Source organism: Tetrao urogallus (assembly GCF_951394365.1).
Source record: "Tetrao urogallus genome assembly, chromosome: 1".
NCBI classification, from domain to species: Eukaryota; Metazoa; Chordata; class Aves; order Galliformes; family Phasianidae; genus Tetrao; species Tetrao urogallus.
In genome coordinates this window covers 55543692-55565527 of record NC_136813.1, presented here as the reverse complement: position 1 = coordinate 55565527, position 21836 = coordinate 55543692, and positions in this window count along the sequence as shown.

Genomic DNA, 21836 nt, shown 5'->3' with positions numbered 1-21836 from the left:
TTCAAAAATAGTTCTCCCTAGGACTTTGCAACTATTTTATAGTTCCCTCTTGCTGTAACCTAAACTGTTCTATTATGAAAGAAAATTTAATTTAAAAGAAGAGAAACTGATTGTCTGAGCAATCTGCCTCCCACTAACCTCTCTCAAATAAAGCCTTCAGGAGGAGTCTAGAACTCCTAATGACCATGCTGACTAATGTTTATACTATTCTGCAGAAGCAACCCATTGTTAAAACACCAAGTAAATTAAATTGCAGTCCACTCAGGTTTTTAAGGAGTGTTAAGGATAAGGGGATAGCCTGTGATAAGTGACTCTGAGGAAATTATTTTATTTTGTTCTTTTATTTTGTTGCTAACTTTCAATGACGATATACTATGATTTATATGCTGAATTAAAATTGTTCTAGTTGAGTATGAGGTTGTGTCCTAATGACAAAAATTTCGACAAGCAAAGCATTCTGTGAGGGAGAAAAATGGATTTTTTTCCACCACACATCTTAAGTACTTCATGACCTCAGCTTCAGCAATCTTTTCAAACCTTTTAGAAGGGACAATTTTTTCACTGTTATCATGATGTGATACATTAAAATTTAATTGAGTCATAATTTCCCAGCTGACATTCTTGAAAAACACTGTTCAACCCTGGACTTTAACACTGTGTGCAAGACACGCAACACATTGATATATTAATGTTTTCATTTCTTTATCAGAGGCATTTACAGATTAAAAAGGAAATCATTAACTATTGATGAGGCTCCTCCTTGATATTTCTGGGTGACAGCACTGATTTTTAATTTTACACATGGTGACAAAATCATAAAATTATACCTTCAAAAGCGTTCAGAAAACTGCAAAGAATAGTTGTACCTTGGTATGTACGGGTGTAGAGAAACTGTTAGTTCATGGCTTGAAATGGTGACTGAGCACCTAGTAAAGGGGTGTGGCTGGACCAGGGAGCACAGGCAAATTGTTTGCACTTGTGATCCCCACATGACTGGACAGGGTGAGACATTCTGAGCTCATATAAGGGCCATCCATTGAAAGCTGTTGTGATAATGTTCTGCTTGAGTTCATGGTCTTGAGGAACATGGGCCTGATTAAGAGTAGAGTTGTTATGTTGAACTTCAGGAGGGCAAACTTCCTGCTGTTTATAGAGCTATTGGATGGGAGTCTGTGACATAGGAACAGAACAGGGATGGCAGCTTTTTAATGACACCTTTTTGAGAGTACAAGAACTCTATACTCCCCAGCATAAGAAATCTTGTAGAGGAGGTAGGAAATTGGTATGACTGAGCAAGGACCTACTGGTCAATCTGAGGGAAAAGAATGAAATGTATAGGCAGTTGAAACAAGGATATGTGTCTGGAAAGGAATATAAGGATGACATTCAGACATACTGAGACAAGATCAGCCATGGCACAGATGAAACTGAACTTGTCTATGGATGTGAAAAAAAAACAAGAAGGGCTTTCATATATATATTGGTCAGCTGACTGTCACATGAAGGTGTACCCTCTCTCATAAAGGAGGGAGGAGAAATAGCAATAACAGACATGGAGAAGGCTGAGGTTCTCAACAAGCTTTTGAGTCAGGCTTTCCACATCTCTCACATTGCTGAATCTCTAGGAAGGGGTCAGGAAAGCAAAATTTCTCCCACTGTAAGCAAAGAGGAAGTCTGAGACCGCTTCATGAGACTGAGGTTGACTGTAGCTTTATATGGAAGAACAGAACAATGCTGAAACCCAGAATAAATTTGTAAGAATTATATGCTTGGTAGAAAACAGGTATCAACATGAGAGTGGTATTCAGATCTCCCTGAATGATTTAACCCTGAATGAATAAATGTCTTGTATGAACAGTGAAAAGTCACTTTCAATGAAAAAAAAGCCTTACTCAGCTCTTAGCAAGAGCAGTTTGTAGTTATCTACCACCAATTCCTGTGTTCAGATGTTGATCATACACAGCGGCATCTGTTTACAGCCATCAGCAAGCTGATCAACTCTCAACTGCAAGTGGAATTTTCAGCTGCTGCCTGGTTTGCTGCATTGGATTGGCATTCTGCCTGAAACCAGTTAGGTTGTATTTCCAAGGTACTTAACTATCTGCATAAGTTGTGTGGAGATCACTGGTGTCTAACTTGTGGTTTGGAGAGCAGGGTTCTGAAAGGCAGTTATCACAGCAGCTCTGTCCTTTAATAGCACTGATTCTCAGTAACAACTTCTCTGATCAGCCCAGTCTGGCAGAGAAGGGAGTGAAATACATGTTTCACTTGTTCCAATGATTGAGGTTCTTGAACTATACTTCATTTTTGGTTTCAATCAAGAGATGTATTCCTTGCTGAATGAAGTGAAGAAGGAACTATACTTTGGATTTACCTTGGAGATGAGCTATTTATTTCCTGCCCATGTATTATAGGATTCTGTGCTATGCGAAGAAGACTTTCTGATAGCTTTTATTAAAAGCTGGTAAATTATGCTTAGATTATATTAAAACTGTTTAATCTAAGAGGGTCTTCAAGAATGGCAGGGGAGCAGAGCAGGCTACCCTGGACTTCCATTGTTTTACTTTCTGTAGTAACCACTTCCAAAGGACTGAAAATTGCACAGATACTCTAAAATCAAGAAACGATTTGTCTTACATGAAACATCTTATGAAAATAAGGTGGTGTCAATAGGGCAGTTGTGCAGCTAACCCAGGAAAATAATTTTTGTGAATCAGGTCCATATTGACAGGTTTCTTGGAAGTATACGTGATAGAATATCTTTGGCAACTGTGAAAGCATATTTTTGGAATTTGGCATAATCTAGTTTGACTGTAGTTATCTCTTGAATAAAGGCTCGTGCTATTCATTTGATGTTGAAACGAATCAGAAATCCTGCTGTGAACTTTAATAAGGTGCCTAACAAGGGAAATTTTCCACATTAGGCAGTCTGGCTAGCTGACAGTCACTGCTGTGCAATTTCAAGATGCTGTAATACGTCCCAAATTAATATAATGGACCTCTCAGATGCTTCAGTGAATTTCACTTTTGCATAATCTCTATTAGAATATTATAGCATATACATATATACACATACAAATGCATGTCTGTACTTCATCCAGCTCTCCTTTTTCAATCTTGTTAAGATCCATCACTATGTGAAATGGTTTGCCATGGGACAGATCTTTCTGCTGCGGTTTATAAAAGCAAGCTCTGAACGATTGTGTCATAGAGAAAGAAGTCCCACATATTTCTAATGTACAACAGCATGATTTAATTGAAAATATGACTGGAGGTGAATTTCACTAGGGCCCAAATTAAATCAACTTGAAAATTAACAAAGAAAGAAAAAGAGATAAACTTCGTAAGTTTTGTTTAATTTGAACATTCCAATTTTAAAATATAAATTAAATTAACACATCTGAAATTAATGGTAGTTCTGCAGAAAATTGAATCTTTATAGCAATGACTTTTTTCATGTTATTTTCAAAGACTTTTGGTTAAAACTATAAGAAAGGATGAGCTTTCCTATTGGATGTATAAAAATGATTAATTGAAGCATTTCCAACAGAGCCTATTGGCATCAAACATAGTGTTTGCTTTGTGAACTTATAGTTTTTAAGAAGTTATATGTGGAGAATTCAACTAACTCCTTCTGTTTGGCTTGAACAAAAAATCTGACAGGTGCTGGAATTATTAAAATAAGTGAAATATTTCTGTTTGAAGAAACTTCAGTAGAAAGGATCCTCCAATGACAAAGGCAGGAAAACACTGATAACCACATAAACCAGTGGTTTTCTTAATACTCAGATTAAATTTGCATGAAACTCAGAAATATTTAATGAGAGTAGGTGCTGAAATAGTTTGATAGATATAGATAAAAACTAAAATAAGCAATTTAAACAAAAAGTCACCTGTTCTTTCTGTACTTCTCCTTGTGTCAAAAGTCATGCAGCTGATACCCATCTTGCAGAGTAATCCTTATTTCTTTCTGCTCACCTAAATTTGCTCCACAGATCTTTTCTACAGCCTTCCCACTTGCCAAGAATTCTACTGGGATTTATTTTTGTTAGTTTGCTAGCAAACCCCTGAATAGTCTTCTTCACTGGATTTGTAAAATACCACACAGTTGAGGTATGCTTGACTTTGCCTTGGGTATCATAAAATATTTTCAAGACTTGTCTTCCTATCATTCCATTACTTACTTGAAGTAGGCTTTGACAACTTTCCTTTTGTAAGTGGGATTTTGTTTAAAAGACAACATCTGTATGCACTTAGCTGAATTCTTGTAATTTTACCTATTGAATTATTTACTGTTCTTTAAAACAAAATACTGCTGGACATGATTACACTGTCCCTATCTTTAATATAAATAAAGGAAGTAGTTATAAATAGTTGATGAGAAACTGTGCATGCATAAGTGATTTTTAATTGCTGAGAAGTTTCTACTACATTCAGCTTGCAGCTGGCTGTATTGTCATTTGCTGGTCACATTGTAGTTGGCTAACTTATTTATTGCCTTCCCAGCTATATTTTGGGCTTTAGATTATGCTTTAATAAGTCCAGATGGATTTCAGTATAAGTAATAAATTTTAGTCTATAACCTAAATTTAAAAACAGCACGTATTAAAAGTACTGCTCTAGCACCAATGTAGATGGTTACATTTTTTGTGTGATCTTCCTGTAAACAAGTAAAATGGCATACATTGTACTGAGCCAAGTTATACTGTAGTCTTTAAATATGACTTCTTAAAGTAAGGGGTAGTATGCTGGATCTTGCTATCAAAGTCTATGATCATTATTTTGTTCCACTCAGGTGTTCCAGAACATTTATAATTTACTTGCACATATTCAGCAAAATCACAGAATCACACAGAATCACAGAATGGTCCAGGTTGAAAGGGACCTCAAGGATTATGAAGCTCCAACCTCCCTGCCACAGGCAGGGCCACCAACTTCCCCATTTAAAACTAGACCAGGCTGCCCAGGGCCCCATCCAATCTGGCCTTGAAAATCTCTAGAGATGGATCATCCACAAACTCTCTGGGCTGTTCCAGCCTGTTCAACACCTCACCAGTACCAACACTGTTGCACAATCAGACAATATTCAAAGTTGACCTGCATCATTTGGTATTTTGTTAAGAAATATTCTATTTTGTGTGTAACTGAGAATTAATCAACTGATCTATATCCCACATTCCTCTGAAAAGCTGGTACAGATATTATCTGTACTGAAATCAGTAGCAAATGAGTCCACTGACAGACAAAAAAGCTGAAGTTCACTTAAGGGAAGACAATTACTCATATAAATGAAATATATTTCCAGATTACTCAATTTCAGATTATTGGCAGTTTATGACTTAGTGGGCTCTGACTGTTAACACTACACCCCATGTTCACATCTCTCTGGCTCATGCATTGCTCACTGTCATGGTGCTGTGTTTAGTTGTGCATCTGTCAGAGACTCCAACCAGACTGCAGCTGCATTCCCTACCTTGATACACTTGAAATCTTTCTTTACACTCACAGTCAGGATACTGCTACATGCTTGTGTTACTGGAAGCTTCTACAAAAAATTGTCAATTAAAAGAGAATTGCAGTGATTAGTCAAAGCCCCTGAGACAGTTAATTTTCCATTGAATAAGAAGACAAATTTTATGTTTTCTCTTCAGAACACGTGGTAGGAAAAGTAGTTGGTGTTTCAGAATCCTGGTAGCTGTGAGTGTTTCTCAGCAGAAGCTGTCACTTCATTGCTATTGTTAGAAGGTGTTCAAACAGCAAAGATTTTTGTAACTTTTTAAAATGAAATTGTGCTATGCTGCTGAACAGTATTAAAAGTGACAGGTATGTGCAAGAAGGTAAAGAATTCATACATAGAAAACATCATTAGTCTTATTCCAATAGTGTAAATATTTTAGAAAAGCTTTTCTTTTAAAAAAGCAAACAAAATAATTTCTTTCAGTAGGAAACTGGAAAAAACAACAACAAAAAAACTCTTCAGATTTACCAAGTCTATCCTCCTGTACTCATCTGATATTTTCCTTGATGAGGTATGTCATTTTCTAGATAAAGAACACACATTACTCGTAAAACTGAAGAGCATAAAGAAATAGTATAAGAAAAGAGAAATGTAGGGTGCATAAAAAAAGTCTATGATTAATATTGAATTGAAAGGAATTTAGTAATGATACTGATTGAGTATTTTCAGAGAGGTCAGTGCTTAATATTTTAATTTCTGACCACAGCCTGAGTAGCTGTGAGAGTACCAGGTAACTGTTTTTGGCATCAAATATGTAGAAGATATTGTCAATATATGAATGATCTAAATGTCCAGTTTCTGATGGGTATTTTTGTAATACTGTGTTGCTGCAGGCTATGTACTTATACAAGTTTGTTTTTCTGGAGTTGTTTTCAAGAACTAAACCTTCTCCAAGATTTCTGTATCAAAATATAAGGAAGCCATGGGAATATAATTACCTTAAAGTGATAAGTTGATTACATGCGTTTTGAACACAGAAAAAAATTAATTCTCAAAATTACAGAAAATACTAGAGTAATTATTCATTAAAACTCATATGATTAAAGGTATTTACAAGTTTTTCTTCATCTGAGATAAATTATTTAGTCAATGTGTACTTGCTTCTTCCTTACTCTGCATAACTTTTCATTCCTGCAGATAGACAGCCGAGATTTTCTATCTCCTTCTCCTTTATCACACTTCTCAGCCCATAACAGTTCAGAGAACTGCTCTTTTTACCTTCTTTCTACCATGTACACTCTGCATTTGAAGTGTTCTCTTTTCCTCCTTTTCAAATGAATAATCCAAAGTAAATAATGGTAAAACGAATTCTTTCTAAGTATTCGTCTCAACAAATGAATGTTCAACTATGGAAAATAAGGCAAATCTTCCTAGCACTGTATGGTTATCATAAATACATCACTGTAATATTTGGATGAAAGATAAATTTTGGTTGGCTATTCGATATTCCCTCAATTATAAGTCACTTCATCTTTGGAAAGGCAAAAGTTATCTGTCTTTTTTTGTATAGAGGAATTCTTCCTTAAAAAATATTAGGATGCGCATAGTTAAGTATTATGTAGTTTAGCCAGATTCTGAAAACATGAAGATGCAGAAAACTGAAGTATAATGCACTACCAGTGTTAAACAATAATACAAAGCACATCATAGTGAAGAAGAGGTACTAAAAATCATGCGGGCTTGCTTCCTCTGATTCAGATGATGTGAGCACTCAGCAATAGGTCCATTTTTTTAAACACCAGAAAGTGAGATGAAATGCATTCCAAAACCCTCCTAAGCATTAGAAAAGGAAAGACTGCCCAGTAACTCAGTACCAGAAAGGAGTAACACAGGAGATGAACCAGGTGTGACAATTGGTATTCCCCCTCTGAGACCTAGACAACACTTGAAACCTACACTTGAAGATAAGCAAAATGTGAGGTTGATGAGAGTTTAATGAAAACAATATTTAACTTTAATTAGTTACAGCAGAAGCTAACTAATTTTCACTTGGCTAACTCCCAGACTCCCTAATTGTAAAGGAAACATTGTTTCTCTCCTCCACTCAAGAAAGATTTAAAAAACAGGGAGCCATAGTAATCGTATATCAAGGACAAATCACTACTTTTCTGAAATACACAGTAATTGCGCTGCAGAGTATCTTGCTGCATCATCAGAAAAAAAAAACTGGTTGTACACTTTGTTATATCCCATCAGATTCAGAAATTTTATTTCTAAGAGGGAAAAATTGAAACCCATTTCTTAAATCAGAAATTTGCAATTCCCTTTGTTCTGGCCCTTCAGGTTATTAGGAAGGACTTGGGCCAAAATCCCATGGCTGGGCTTCAAATTGAATCTAGACCATTAGTGATCTTGTATGCTTGCAGGATTTAAATATTTGACGTGTATTTCCTAGATTTTTACTGGTAGCGAACTCTTTCATGTGATAACTACACTGAGAGCAGCCCAGAGTTTATTTTTGGTTTTCTAGATTTAGATCTACATGATTTTAAATGATTTGTATCGGGTTGCTTATTGTGACTGGCTGACAATATAGATAAATAAGAAACACTTTGTGCATATCAGAAGAAGTGCCCTCACCTAAAATAACTTTTAAACATTTCTTCTTTTACTTGAAACAGGCCAAAAGAAAAAGTGGGATGTGAAATAACTGTGGCCTAGTTCACATAGCAGAACTAAGCAGGTACCAATCAGGAATGAAAAGCTGATTCAAGGCATTTCTTATTGAGATAACAGTCTCTCTATGTAATCCAGATGAAATTTCATGTATGTGTTTTCTTTTCTTTCTTTTTTTTTTTTTTAATAAATGCTAAAGCTAAAATCTTTAAAATACACCCAGCAGAGCATACTTCTACTCCAGCAAGTATGCTTTTATTGTAATTATAGAATAACTGGTATTTTAAAAAATGAAACAAGAAATGTCTTATCCTGAAGTAATTTTTTTTTTTTTTTTTTTTTTTCAAAATAAAATATTTTACTAGCAATGACAGAAGGAATCCAAGACTGAAGATTTGCATAAGTCTTGATCTTATTTTGAAAATCAAATCATCAGTGCGGTATGAATCACTTACCTTAATTGTCACAGAGGATTTAATTTTTCCTGTATGTTTTTACAGGATACTGACTACAGTTTTATGAAATTAGGTGCTCTCTCTGTAACAATCTAAGGCTTTTAAAATATTTTTTTAACAAGAATTAGTATTCAGTATACAGGAGGCTGATAGCATATGTAATTTAGACTGTGCATTTCTTTCTTTCCCTCCTTCATGTAGATATAAAAATACTTAAATTTTGCTATCTCTATAGCTGATATCATTCATTTCTATCTAGAAGTTATAAATCATACTCAGTGTTTTATCAGATTCCTTGTGGGCAATCCACCTTTCTCTGATATTAGTACTTTGAATGGACCCCTCTCCTGCTTTCATTGTTTTCTCTTTCTTCATTAGCTCATAACAGAGCATCGAAAATAAGTGACCATTTTGATCATGTTTTCCCTTATTTTTTGTGTGGCAAAACAAACCAGTGATACAGCAGAAATCTTTTTTGTTTTGTTATGAAGACAAATCTAACACTTTATGCAGTGTAATCTCAGCTGATTAACTTTGATAAACAGTTTGGAAGGTAGTAACTTTAGCTACATTTTGGAATTTCCCTAATATTAGCTATACTTCAAATCTGCATCCTTCTGTAAGGCAGTCTTCCATTTTGCTATGAGGAAATTAAGAATGCCAACTAGCAAGATTCTAAAATTCTTGGTACCACAGATCTATTTTCTGAGAGGAAAAATTTTTTAATTAGCATAGGCTACATGTAGTCCTTCCGATTCTTGAAGGGAGTATATAAACAGGAGGGGGTGCACATGTTTACAAGGGTGGATAGTGATAAGATAAGGGGGAATTGAAGAAGTTTTTCACTCAGAGGGTGGTGACACACTGGAACAAGCTGTAGAAGGAGGTTGTGGATGCCCCATCTCTGAAGGCATTCAAGGTCAGGATGCATGTGGCTCTGGGCAGCCTGGTCTAGTGATTGGCGACCCTGAACATGGCAAGGGGGTTGAAACTAGGTGATCATAATGGCCCTTTTCAACCCAGGCCATTCTTTGATTCTATATGTGCCACCTACATCAAGGCATGAAGGATTTCTGCACAGGTGTGTAAGAGATTATTCTTTTATATCATTGTCTCAGAGCTTACTGGGGACACAGATGAACAAGTCCAAGCAAGTCCTGGGCAAGGGTTGAGAAATCCTTTGTCTGGAGAACTTTGATGGACAAGTCCTGGGCAAGGGTTGTGAAATCCTTTGTCTGAGAGACACAGATGGGAAAGGCCAGGGGCAAGGAGAGAGAGGTAAGCCGCAGCTTAATAGCTGTGAAGCGATCTTTTGTGTGGACTTATCTCAAGGAAGATGGCCATCTCAGGGGGTACTCACATGACTCTTACCCAAGTACCCAGGAATGCCACGTTGGCAGAATAAGAAGGATAAAAGAGGAATTGAAAACCATGAGGTTGAGGTTTTCTGGCAACAGATTCCTCATGAAGAAGAAGAGGTTTCTGCCATGAGAAGAAGCCTCTCTCCCTCCTGGACTTGCTCTGCGCTCTACCACAATGCTGAAGCAGAACAAAGGTGTCTGCCATCAGATTCCTCTCTACGGAATTCCTGCATGCTGACGAACTCTCCTGGGCCTGCTACCTGAGTTCTGCTGCTTCCTCCCGGATTGGCTCTGCGACTTCTTCCTGTTACCTGCTTCCTGCCCAAAGCTGACAACGCTGCTGCTCCCCCTTCTGCTGCTTCTGCCTCGGACCTTCGAAACATCATGCAACGGGACCGCTACTGGATCCTGGTGGTGACAATCCCCACTTTACACAATTCTTGCTTCTTTCCTATCTTTTCTATCGCCCGCCTTCCTTTCCCTGTCTCCCTGATTAGGATTTGTAATAAACTGGTTGGACTAACATATGAAGCCTTGTTTCTTAATCTCACACCAGGTATACAGATATTAAAAGAACCTCATCTCCCTCCTATAAATTGGAGCAAGACAAGATGTAACTCAAGCAGTGTCCCCGCTCAAAGAGCAATCCTATCGTGCAACCAAGTGTCATGCAGGGAGAACTCAAAAGACTCTTACTCTACTCACTATTTATGGGGTAATGTGATTGATTCATTATATTTACTGCATGCTAAACAGGCATCTGTTGAACTCGTTGTCTACTATCAGTTCTTCAAGCACTCAGTTTGAGACACTATTGTGGTTATTTTTGATTTTGGCAATATCTTGATTATTTTCAGTCCTGAGTAACGTTTCTTGGGGAATAATGGCCAGGCTGAAGGAAGATGCTGGGGACAGGTGGGGAGAACACTGTCAGATGCACTGTCTCAGTTTGTAAGGCTTTAGGACACATTTAAAAACCTTAGGAGCTCCATATGCATTCATCTTTGGCAAATATTTTACAAGAAATTTACCAAGAGTCTTATGTGATATTATCAAAAACATTTATCAGTTTTACACACTGAAACATAAAGAAGAGACTCTTCAGTCTGTTGTCTGAATTTCTTCGGTATGAAGTACAAGATAATATGCTATAGATAGAAGACCCACGTAAATCAGTTTTCTGTCAGTAGTTGTCTTGGCTTATACCAACCAAAAATTTTGGTCTACTGTTTTCTTTAAATAATTTAATAGTTTATCTTAGGTTTTCAGTTTATCTGAGGTTCACCTTAAATAATTTGAATGCATTAATAGAGATGTTGAATAGAACTTTGAATGTTAGCTGCTTTTCTTCTATGTTTACTTTTCCTGTGCCTTTTGTGTACTTGTTTATGTCTCTTTTCTAGTTTGATAGCACTGTTTATTTTCATACCCTCTTCTCTTTTCAACGTACCCTATTATCAAGTATCTTCTATTGTCATCTCGAAAGTAAATGTCATGGAGGGTGGGATCAAACCAAAACACAAGATTGGAGACCTTCCTCCCTGTCCTATTGACATTTTTTTTTTTAACTCTAAGTGTGAACTTTACAATGTACATTTATTTTTTAAAGGAGAGTTTGAAGACTAAGTGCAAGTTTCTGTAGCTTAGGGATTTTCTTTGAAATTCAGATCTGATTCCAGACATGAACATTGTTACTCTAGCATTGTTTGAAATTAATATTAATATTTCTCATGTACTGCAGTACGGTTGGATTTTTTCCTTATAAACAACATTACTTTCTTGCAAGCTGGAGTTTCATTTACACTATTTAGAATTTTCTCAACATATTATAACAGTGTTCATTAAAAGTACACTTTCCAGAACTGTTAATTAAAAGGCCATGCTGGGATAAATAAACCCATATGCTGTTGATTAACCACCTTTTAGGGGTCAACAGTTGGGATCTCCTGCTGTGCTTATGTTAATTGTTGTCCAAAATTTTACCAGGAACTGTTTTGTCCATATGGCACTTACTGAAAATATAAGGTCTTCAGAGAGCATGAACAAAATCCAAAGAAGAAAAAATATCACAGACCATACTATATGTGTAGTAACCATAATGTTGCCACAAGTACTTATAGAGCATACTTACTCTGCTCTATTGCATAAGATAGAGATAAAATGTAAAAAGTGAAAAAGAGTTTATGTAGGTGTATGTGTGTATTCATCACTGTGATGTCTATGGATAAGTACCACTATTTATAGAGTGAATATCTACCTGCATGTAAGGAAATATAAATGTAGATTTTTGGTAATAATTTTCTCAAATAATGAAATTTTTTAAAAAATTGCAATGTGTTTTAATGTTCAAAACTACACATAAAAGAAATTGTTGTTATTGACTCTGGACATACTGTTTTTCAGCTGAACATAACTCATTTTTCCTTGTAAAACCTAACAGATACTGACATTTCTTTTTGTTAGTTAATTATCTCCTGAAGATGTCTATCTTCATGAAAGGTGAATCACAGAAATGTCTACAACAGTGGAAGATTTACCCTTTGATTCTCCTTTTGGAAGTCTAAAAAAACCCTCACCTTTACTGAAAATTGTTTCTATTAATCTGAATTCTTTTTAAGTTTTGGGTACATGAAGTTCTGACTTGCACTTCTTATGAAGTTACAGATTTATGAAATTACATAAAGATGATAAAAAAAAAAATCAAGCCTAACATCAGACTAATTTTTTTTATAGTGATTTCAATTAGACTGTAAGTTTTGTTCAGGACCGTTGAGATTCAACATGTGTTTCATCATATTTCTGAAATCATGAAAAACTAATGGTCAAGTTTGAACTTTAAACAGTCATCAATAGAAGTTTGAGAAAAAAACACACAAAAAAAATTCAATTGACCATTTCTTTCACTATGTATAATTTCTTTAAGAGGGAAAATCAATCTTTATTGAGATCCTCAAACTTTCATAGAAAGTAATATTCATTAAAAAAAAAAAAAAAAAGAGAGAAAATTTGACCATTTTGACTAAAGTTGACCAGAGAAAATGACCATGACTTCTGCTCAAGATAAGCTAGAGAAGATGGTGTACTGGATGGTTACAATGTGAAGTTCTTGATTAGGCTGAATCTTCTGAGACATCAATATCACAGAAGAAAGTTGATTGTGCTGGCCCAGGCCATGTTCTTCTTTCACATAAGCTGAGAAATCAGTGCTGAGTTAGTATTAGCTTTGGCTGGGAGAAAAAGTAATGAGTTTCTTTTTCTTTTAAATGGCAGAAGTATTAGTGTGAATAATTTTAATCAATGTCATGTTGATGAATCTTTGCTATATGCTGAGGATGAATTATCTCTGATTCTTCTCAGTTTTCAGATTTTACTGTGCTGTAAGGTATTAGTGTTTATATATTCTGTTTGGCAAATCTGTTCACAGACTCCTTTGGTTTTTATCAGTGAGAGAAACTAGTTCTGAATCTCCAGGTCTCAGCCTGCTTCCTCAGACTTCTTTCCTTTTAGTTTAGTTCCCAACTTTGTTTTACATGTGTATGCTCTTACTCAGGTATATTTTTAGCTTGCAGTATAGTTTTTTTGATTCAACTCTCCTCTATGAAGAAGCAATTATAAACTATAGATGTGTCATTGTGGATGAAATGCCTCAGAAACCATTCAACCTTGAATCAGCATTGGTAAAGGTATAGTGAAACTATGGAAATGAAGATGAAAATGGATATTTCTCTTGCTTGCGTGCTTTCTCTCTCCTTTCTTGAATTCTTAGTCCCTACTTATCTGACTGTACATCTAATTTCTAACTTTTTCTTCCCTTCCATATACTTTTTCTGGTTGTTTTCTGGGAGAAGAAAGAGTAGCAACTCTGCTACCCCATGCAAAGCTAGGGCTGGATAGTAAGAACTTCCTCAGACAGAGGAAGACAGACAAAGTGAAAAGATTTGTCAGGTCCAGTGTCAGCCTGGGAAATCCAGTGAACAAGTCAGGATTAGCAGGGACAAAGATGCAAACTAACACATTTTTAATATGTCTGGGACAAGAACTGATGGTCCTGGGATGGCTTCAAATGGGGTCCATGGACGTTGGTAGAACTGGGGGGGGAAGAGGGGGCAGGGACGGGGGTAGGAACAGGACAGTCCCATGGTGCCCTCAGGTGAACAAAAGGTTATAATCATATCTTGTGGACACCTTTTTTTCTAGACATCATTTTAATTGTGTCTAATTTCACATTTCACCTAGAATAGGTAATTGTGTAGGATTCCCCCCCCACACACAGCAAATTCTTCCCTAATGTTTCATTCATCAGTTCTCAGTACAGAGCTCCACTTCCTCTTTTAATATTAACTGAATATAATTGAGTAAGTCATCCTACTAGAAATGCCAGGATGATAAGTAAACAACCCAGGAAAAGAGAAAAATGGAAATTAGTTTTGTTCAAAGAGTAAAGGAGAAATGGTGGTTTAATTCGTATTTTAACTGCGTCTTTGTTGATTTTCTGGGTGATCTCTAGGGTATCAAGTGTATCTTCTAATACTTGTTACATCAAAATATGTTTCAGATTTACTAGAATTAAGCTCATAATATGGCACCTACATGTGGTAGTACCACATCAAGCTTCTTGACAAACTCCAGTGCAAATTTTTACAAGATACCAGCCAAATCTGTTGAATACTCCCAAAGGTCAGCAAGATACCATTCTCACTAATGGCTGATGATTAGCAAGCGTATTTGTTTCTGTTATTTCTGGTTGCAGTTAGATATCTATTGCATACTATTTCTGGATTTTTTGCAGCTGAGCTGGATTTATTAAATGAATGGCTTCTTGATAAATGGTAGCTTCGTGTAGCCTAGGACATATTTGCAATAAAAATGATGAAATTTAGTATCTTACAATTGGCACTCGAAAACCAAATGGAACACTTTCTGCAAATCTGCTATTGAATATTAAGTTAATCCCAAAAACTTCAACAGAAAGATAGTACTTTTAAAAAAATCTTTAATTTATGGGAGGGGGCTATTGATGGCAAAGAAAATAATCTCTCTCCCCCAAATTCTCCATAACACAAAACTAAATGCAAGCACTCTAATTTGTCTTCACCCTTCAAGACTTCTAGAATATTCATTTTATAATACAGGTACTCTATGTGTAGGTTTTGACTAAAACCAAGTTCTGTGTAGTATAATATCAGATTTTCTTGATTTTTGAAACTATTTATGTCACTCTGAAAGTAATGCCTCTTATTTATTTCTGTGGAAACTACAATAGATACAAAGAATACAATATCACTATCGTATAGAGAAAATTCTCAGCTAAAAAGCACTCTTTTTCAGTGCAGTCACCACCATTCACTGTACATTTTCACCACTGATGAACGAGAGCCTGCATGCCATGTGCATAACAATCTGCACCAGCGGAGGTGTCCCAGTGTCACCACTGCTGAAATGCACCACTCACCACTTCACTGTGCTCACATCCACTGCTTGTCTCTATAAATGTTCATTCAGTGTTGATGAATGTCAGTGGCTGCAATTTTTTCCTCAGGGTGGAGTTCAATGAGATCATTTTGCTTCATGCTCACTTTATGGCGGATCCCATTAGATCAGAATGCCCCTCTGCTGCCATCTGTTGCACGGCAAAAAATGTGACAGAATATTTGCAGGAATGTTCAACCTTTACTGCCATACTAACAGCATTTGACTCTGCCTTTGTAGGCCAACATCATAAAACAAGAGGCATTACCTTTAGAAGAACACTTATAGAATAGGAGCAGTATTACTTATGTAGGAAAAGTAAAAGTACTGTCCTGCACTAATCTCTCAATTAGATGTGACTTTACCATAATTCAAAGAATAATATTGTCAAAAGGCTGTAATTAAGGGATGTTAGTTACTGGGCTCAGGATGATGGTTAAGTGATATTAGTTTGCTATGAACAAAAGCTGTGATGTTTTTGAGATTCTCAACTGATGTAAACTTACTCTGTACAGTTTCTCTTATTCATGTTCATTAAGGACTGACTTGCACTCTTTGTTCATTTGTATAGAAGTTATCTTCCTCGGTATCATTCATTTTAAAACAATTTAAAGAAACCCTGGATGAAAAGTGTGTCTAAAAATAAAAAATCTTGCAGATAACACCTTGCTTAACTCAGTATATATGCATGCTCACATGCTAAAGCTGTTTATGATAATTGATGCACTGTCTAATGCTCAGAAACCTGCTTTCAAATTTCAAAGTAATCTAGCCTTAGGTTAGGTAGTTATGTAGGAGAGAATATAACCAGCTAGAGTGACTGTGATAAGTATTCTTTACAGCTTAATACACTACTGATCACTTATAAATATTCTACCATATTATGTTATTAGATTTTAATTTCTTTATCACTTTTTCTTTATTTGGTTTCTATGAGAAATGCCTGCCTCGGGCATTTGGAGATGTCATTTTGCATAACGAAAAAGGACTAACACGAATGCAAATTTCCAGCAAATATTTTTCTTTCTTTTACAGGAAAAATTATCATGATATTTAAAAAAAAAAAAAAAAAAATTATACTTTTGGCAGTTTCATTGCTTTTGTGGAAATATATTTTCTTCATTTTCAATGGCAAATTCAAGATGTTTATCCAGAGAATTTAAATTTTATAAATGAAGGTGAGTAAAAATAAAATAGTTATATTTGTTATCTCCAGATAAATGGAGTAAGTGAAGAATATAGAATTTTCCTATTTCTCATTATTCATCTTAGGAAGAATTGGAGAGTTTATCCAAATTTTACTTACTGCTACACTGCTAACAAGTGTCTGAAAAAAAAAAACCGAGAAAATTAATTGTTTATTTTTAGCATAGTACAAATAGCATGCAACCGAATTCTAGGAAGTACATTTCTTTTGAAACTGATAAGGAAAATTAGAAAATAAAAAGTTCAGTTCTCCCAAGGCAAATATGATTATTGCAAACCTTACTGATACTTACTGAAACCTTACTGAATAATCGGCTGATTATTCAGAAGTATGTTTGAAAGCTATAGAGAAATGCTTCCATGTAAGTGTTTCTTTAGTTTTTACAAAGCTAATTTGAAAAGATGGCCAGATTAGTCATCCTTCCATGACTAAGTTATCATTAATTGAATCTGTAAATATTAAGTGAAAGGAAAAGATGAAGGAAATAAAAAAGCTATATCAGACATGCATAGGAGTAAATGATCCAGTTCTGACACCTGTCACTTCAAGCAAATTCATTCAAGCAAATTTTCATTTAAAAATCACAGTTTCAGTATCCCTGATGCTGCCTTCACTCTCAAGTTTTACGTAATTTTTTCTTGAACACAGAAGAAAGTGTTTTTTAGCAACATTTTAGCACTAGATATCTTTATTGTCACAGAGGAAGATATTTGCAGATGGGGTCCATTTACATCCTGTTCTCCTTTTTTTTGTGTGAATACTTATGGTAATGATTACTTTTATGTTTCAACTTCTGTTAAGTCTGATTTTACTCTCACACTTTCCTGATGAATTTCCATTCCCCTTGTCCCTAGACTTACCCACTGTGTCTATTTGTGAGTAATTTTCATGCTCTGTCTCTAGAGCATATCTGCATTTTTTTTTCCCTTGCATGAAATACAAAATCAAGCAAGTTTAACGCTGTTAACTTGGTAATCAAAGCTGGTTCTACATTCAAGGACTAGCAGCTTTGTCCTTCAGGGCTGCTACCTACACCAGAATTTGCAGGAAGGTATAGAACACTGTTCTAAATTTGCCTGAAGATTAATTCCTTTGCAGTCATTCCCCAAGCATTTTTAACCTAAATATTTTCCATTCCTCTCCTTTCCTTTTTCCTTTCCTTTTTCATCTCTTTTTTCCTTGCCTTGCCCTTGTAATGAAGTTTTTTGTGTTGTTGGTTTTTTTTTTTTTTTAGCCAATATCATATCATTGATTCACCAACTACTGGAGCATTTTTTACCATTACCTTTCTTCATCAGTAAATAGTTTTCCACTCCTTAGACACAATTTCTTTTGTTTGTCTTAAAATCTGTCTCCATTTCTTCTAGCACTACATCCATTTTCTCTATATTGTCTGTCCTGTCCTTCATTCTCCTGCAACTTCCATTCACTGAGAGAGAAAAAAAAATCAGTAGTTAAGACACAAATTGCAAAGAAATTGAAATTAAAATTAAAATGCAGTGTGGTGAATGTAGACAAAAAAAAAAAAAAATCAAAATTCATCCAGTATTTCTCAACACATGCCCATTACTATCTTATCAGTCTTATCAAAGTTGATAACCACATATTCAAACTTTGCAGGCAAACCATGACCATCTTTTTTTTTTTTTTTTTTGGCAATGGCTGTCATTTACACTGCAGGCATGGGTGTGAACTTCAGTTTATGAAGCTAATCTGAATCCCATCCGTTTCTCTCCTGTATTGGGTAACCACAGCTTGCTTTCCACATGAAGAATATAGAAAGTATGTTCTCAGAAAAACAAAATATTACAATGAATCTATTGAGAATGAGAATGTAAGGAGTTTGTGAGCTCCAGCCTCTCATCAGCAGAGTCTACCTTTTCAGGGCTCTTTTTGTCATATAAAAATAACTATCTTTAAAATAGAAAATGATCTTTAATGTCAATTTGTTCCTTATTTTATTGTGATCAGTAGGAAGCCATATGTAACTGATAGCAAACTAGGAAAGTTATTTATGGGCTGTCCTCTCATTAAGACTAATATCATATAACAAATTTTATAGAAGAAAACTTCCAGTGAGTTTATTTGCTGTGATTAGATTAATGCATGTCAGATTGTTTTCCTTGCCTACATTAATCAAATGATTTTTCCACAGACATAAAAAAAAGTTCTTTGAATTTTTTTTTAAGACACAAATTTTGGTATCAACTCCTCTCTGGTAAGGTGAGACAGTATGATTAGTTGCTTGTTTCTTTTATTTTTATTCCTGTTTTTCCTTTCTTACTTCTAGAACATGTGATTCTCTGTCTGGAAAAGCAACAGTACACTTTATGATTGTTTTAATTATTGCCAGTTCAAATTTGTGTCCAAGTGATACTTAAAATAGTCTTCTTTAGAAATGTATTCAGAATTATTCCTATAAACACAAGTTCTTTATTTCAGTAATTACAATCCATGAGGCTGATATTTCTTGTGCAGAATTTGGCTATGGCGTTAGCAAATTCTCCAATGTCTGTTTTCATTCTGACAGTGGTTGAAAAGCTTTGGTTTGTTCTTTCTGTATGTTTAGACATGATGATAAATATTTGTCAACAGTTTTGTTTATTGCACCAACCCAGGAACAGAAGGAAAACTTTCCAAACAAAATTGCTATGACTTTCATCTAGTACATATGAATGTCTTCTTTTCCTCAGAAACATCCACATATCACTGTCAACATCTCATCCTCCCTCAGCAGTCAAAATATGCTTTCAAAATAAGTGCCACCTACCCTTAACATACTCCAGTATAACATGCAAACATCCACACTCTTTTTGTACTCCTCCCATGCTGGGTGATTCCAACAGAAATATAGGTAGATAGCTCTCTTTCTCTTTCAATTACATAGTGTATTGCTTTGAAAACAAAACCAATTTTAGTATCAAGGGATATTTTCAAGCTCTTTTTTTTCTCATGTTTTTCCTGCCTTGAGTCTGCTGCTAGATTCTTCAGTTGCCATGGTGAGCAGGGGTGTAGGCAGTTCTTCTAGTCAGGGAAAAAATAAAAATCATGAAATGAATGCTAATGCAAGCATGTTATAATCCCATCTGGTTCATAAATAAATATCATTCCACCCCAGGCTTTCATGGGGCAACACAGGAAAAGCTCATAAGATTTGGCACCCTTCTTGAAATAAATTGTTCACTTCTTTTGTACTCAAGAGGAACATACGAACAATCCCCTGGTTAAAGACAGTGGGTAATTAAAACTCTTGAATCCTAATCCTGCTCTAGGAATGTCAGTTTTTTGGTGAGTGAGACAAATGGGTAAAAGATAGGCATTGCATTGAGGAGAATGATCCTTAGGCTGCAGTGGCATCTTTGGAAATCTCAGAAGTGTCTGGTCTACTTTGTGCTTTCACAAAGTTGAGAAGCTTTCTGTTGGGGTATAGGTTACCCTAAAAGGGTATTGTTAGGTATTGTTAGGTAACAGTGCACTGTTGTGTAAAAAACCTCATAAGTAATGTTGCCCATTAAAAAAATGTTGTTTACAAACATTTGTACTTTTTAATTTTCAATTTTTTTTTTGTTTATTAGCCTCTAAAATATGGCAATTTTCCATCCAAGAGGCACAAACATCCAAAACTGTATTTAAAATAATGTATTTTGTTCATTTATTTTTTTTTCTGTTCTTTTCTTTGTCTTTTTTTTTTGTTGTTTGTCTTGTTTTTGTTGTTTTTGTTTTGTTTTGTTTTGTTTTGTTTTTTAATAAGGGAAAGTGAGTAGGATTTTGGAAGCTTAAAAATTTTTCAAAAAACATCTTTTCCCCTCAAGAAATAATTTCTCTAGAAACACAGTTTATTAACCTACACCAATGAAGGAGTCAGAAATTTTCAGTTAATCAAAAATACTGGGAAAAGTTTGCTGTGATTTTAAGCCGGTGAGCATATCCTCCATCTTTTCATCTAGGAAACACACGCAGTGCTCGGTTTTCTGACTGGTAGGGGTGGCTCTGGGGATAGCTGATGAGACAACTCCTGGCAGCAGCCCTCACTACCTGAACACTGCAGTGAGTACCAGCTCCTTGTTACATTGCTGCAGTTTGTAGACATTATAAGCTAAGCAGCTTTCCATTTTTTGCTTCTCTTAAAATGTTGCATTAATAATTTAGAGAACGAGGATGTGTGTGAGGGCCTGCTCAGGTCCTCTCTGTGTTGGTTGTGTATACAAAACTCCTTCCAGATAAATAAGTTGGCTTTACGTGGCGGTACACATTGTACCCTCAGTACACAAGACTTAGAGAATCCTAGAATCATTAAGGTTGTAAAAGACCTCTAAGATCATCTAGACCAACCCCAGCCCATCAGTGCCATGCCCACTAACGATGTCTCTCAGTGTCACATCAAAATGTTTCTTGAGCATCTCCAGGGATGGTGACTTCGCCACCTCCCTGGGCAGCCTGTGCCAGTGCCTCATTAGCTATGTCAGTGTGACTGGAAGATAAAAAAATATCATTTAGATTGCTTTACTACCAGAAAAAAAGGAGATGTTGACTCTGAGGTCAATAATGTAGTACCCCACGTATTACTAGTTACAAAAGTTATTGTGAGGTATAATTAATATCTATAAGGCAGTATGTTCTCTCTCACCATGTTACTTATGTGTTTAATAGTGGAAATATCTCAAGCTGGATGAAATTTTACTTATGGAACCTTGTGGAATTTTAATTTTTAATTTTGGGAATATCCATAACATCTTATTCTGTTTTCTTTTTTTCTTTTTTTTTTCTTTTTTTCTTTTTTTCTTTTTTTTCTTTTTTCCTTTTCCTTTTTTTTTTTTTTTTTTTTTTTTGTTTGTTTGTTTCTTTTTTCTTCTTTTCCTTTTGTCACGGAGTTGACCAGATCAATCTACGTCTGTGACAGGGGGCAATAGGCCTCTGCCTAAAAAATATTTGCTAGAAATGACTACTTCTTACAAGTTAAAAGTATGAAGATAATTTTTCAAGGAAAAGAGAAATATTAGTTTGTCTTTTATGTGTTTAAGAGTGAGATTAAGGGAAGGTAAAGCAAAACAGTTCCTAGCCAAATGTAACCTCGGATTTATATAGTCTTAAACAGACAGAGGATGTTTCAAAATTTCTTGCCAGAGGCAGGGAAATGAGCCACAGAAGGCCATGAAGTCACCTTCTGCATGCAAAACTTTCTTTAAATTTGAAGATGAGACATAACAATT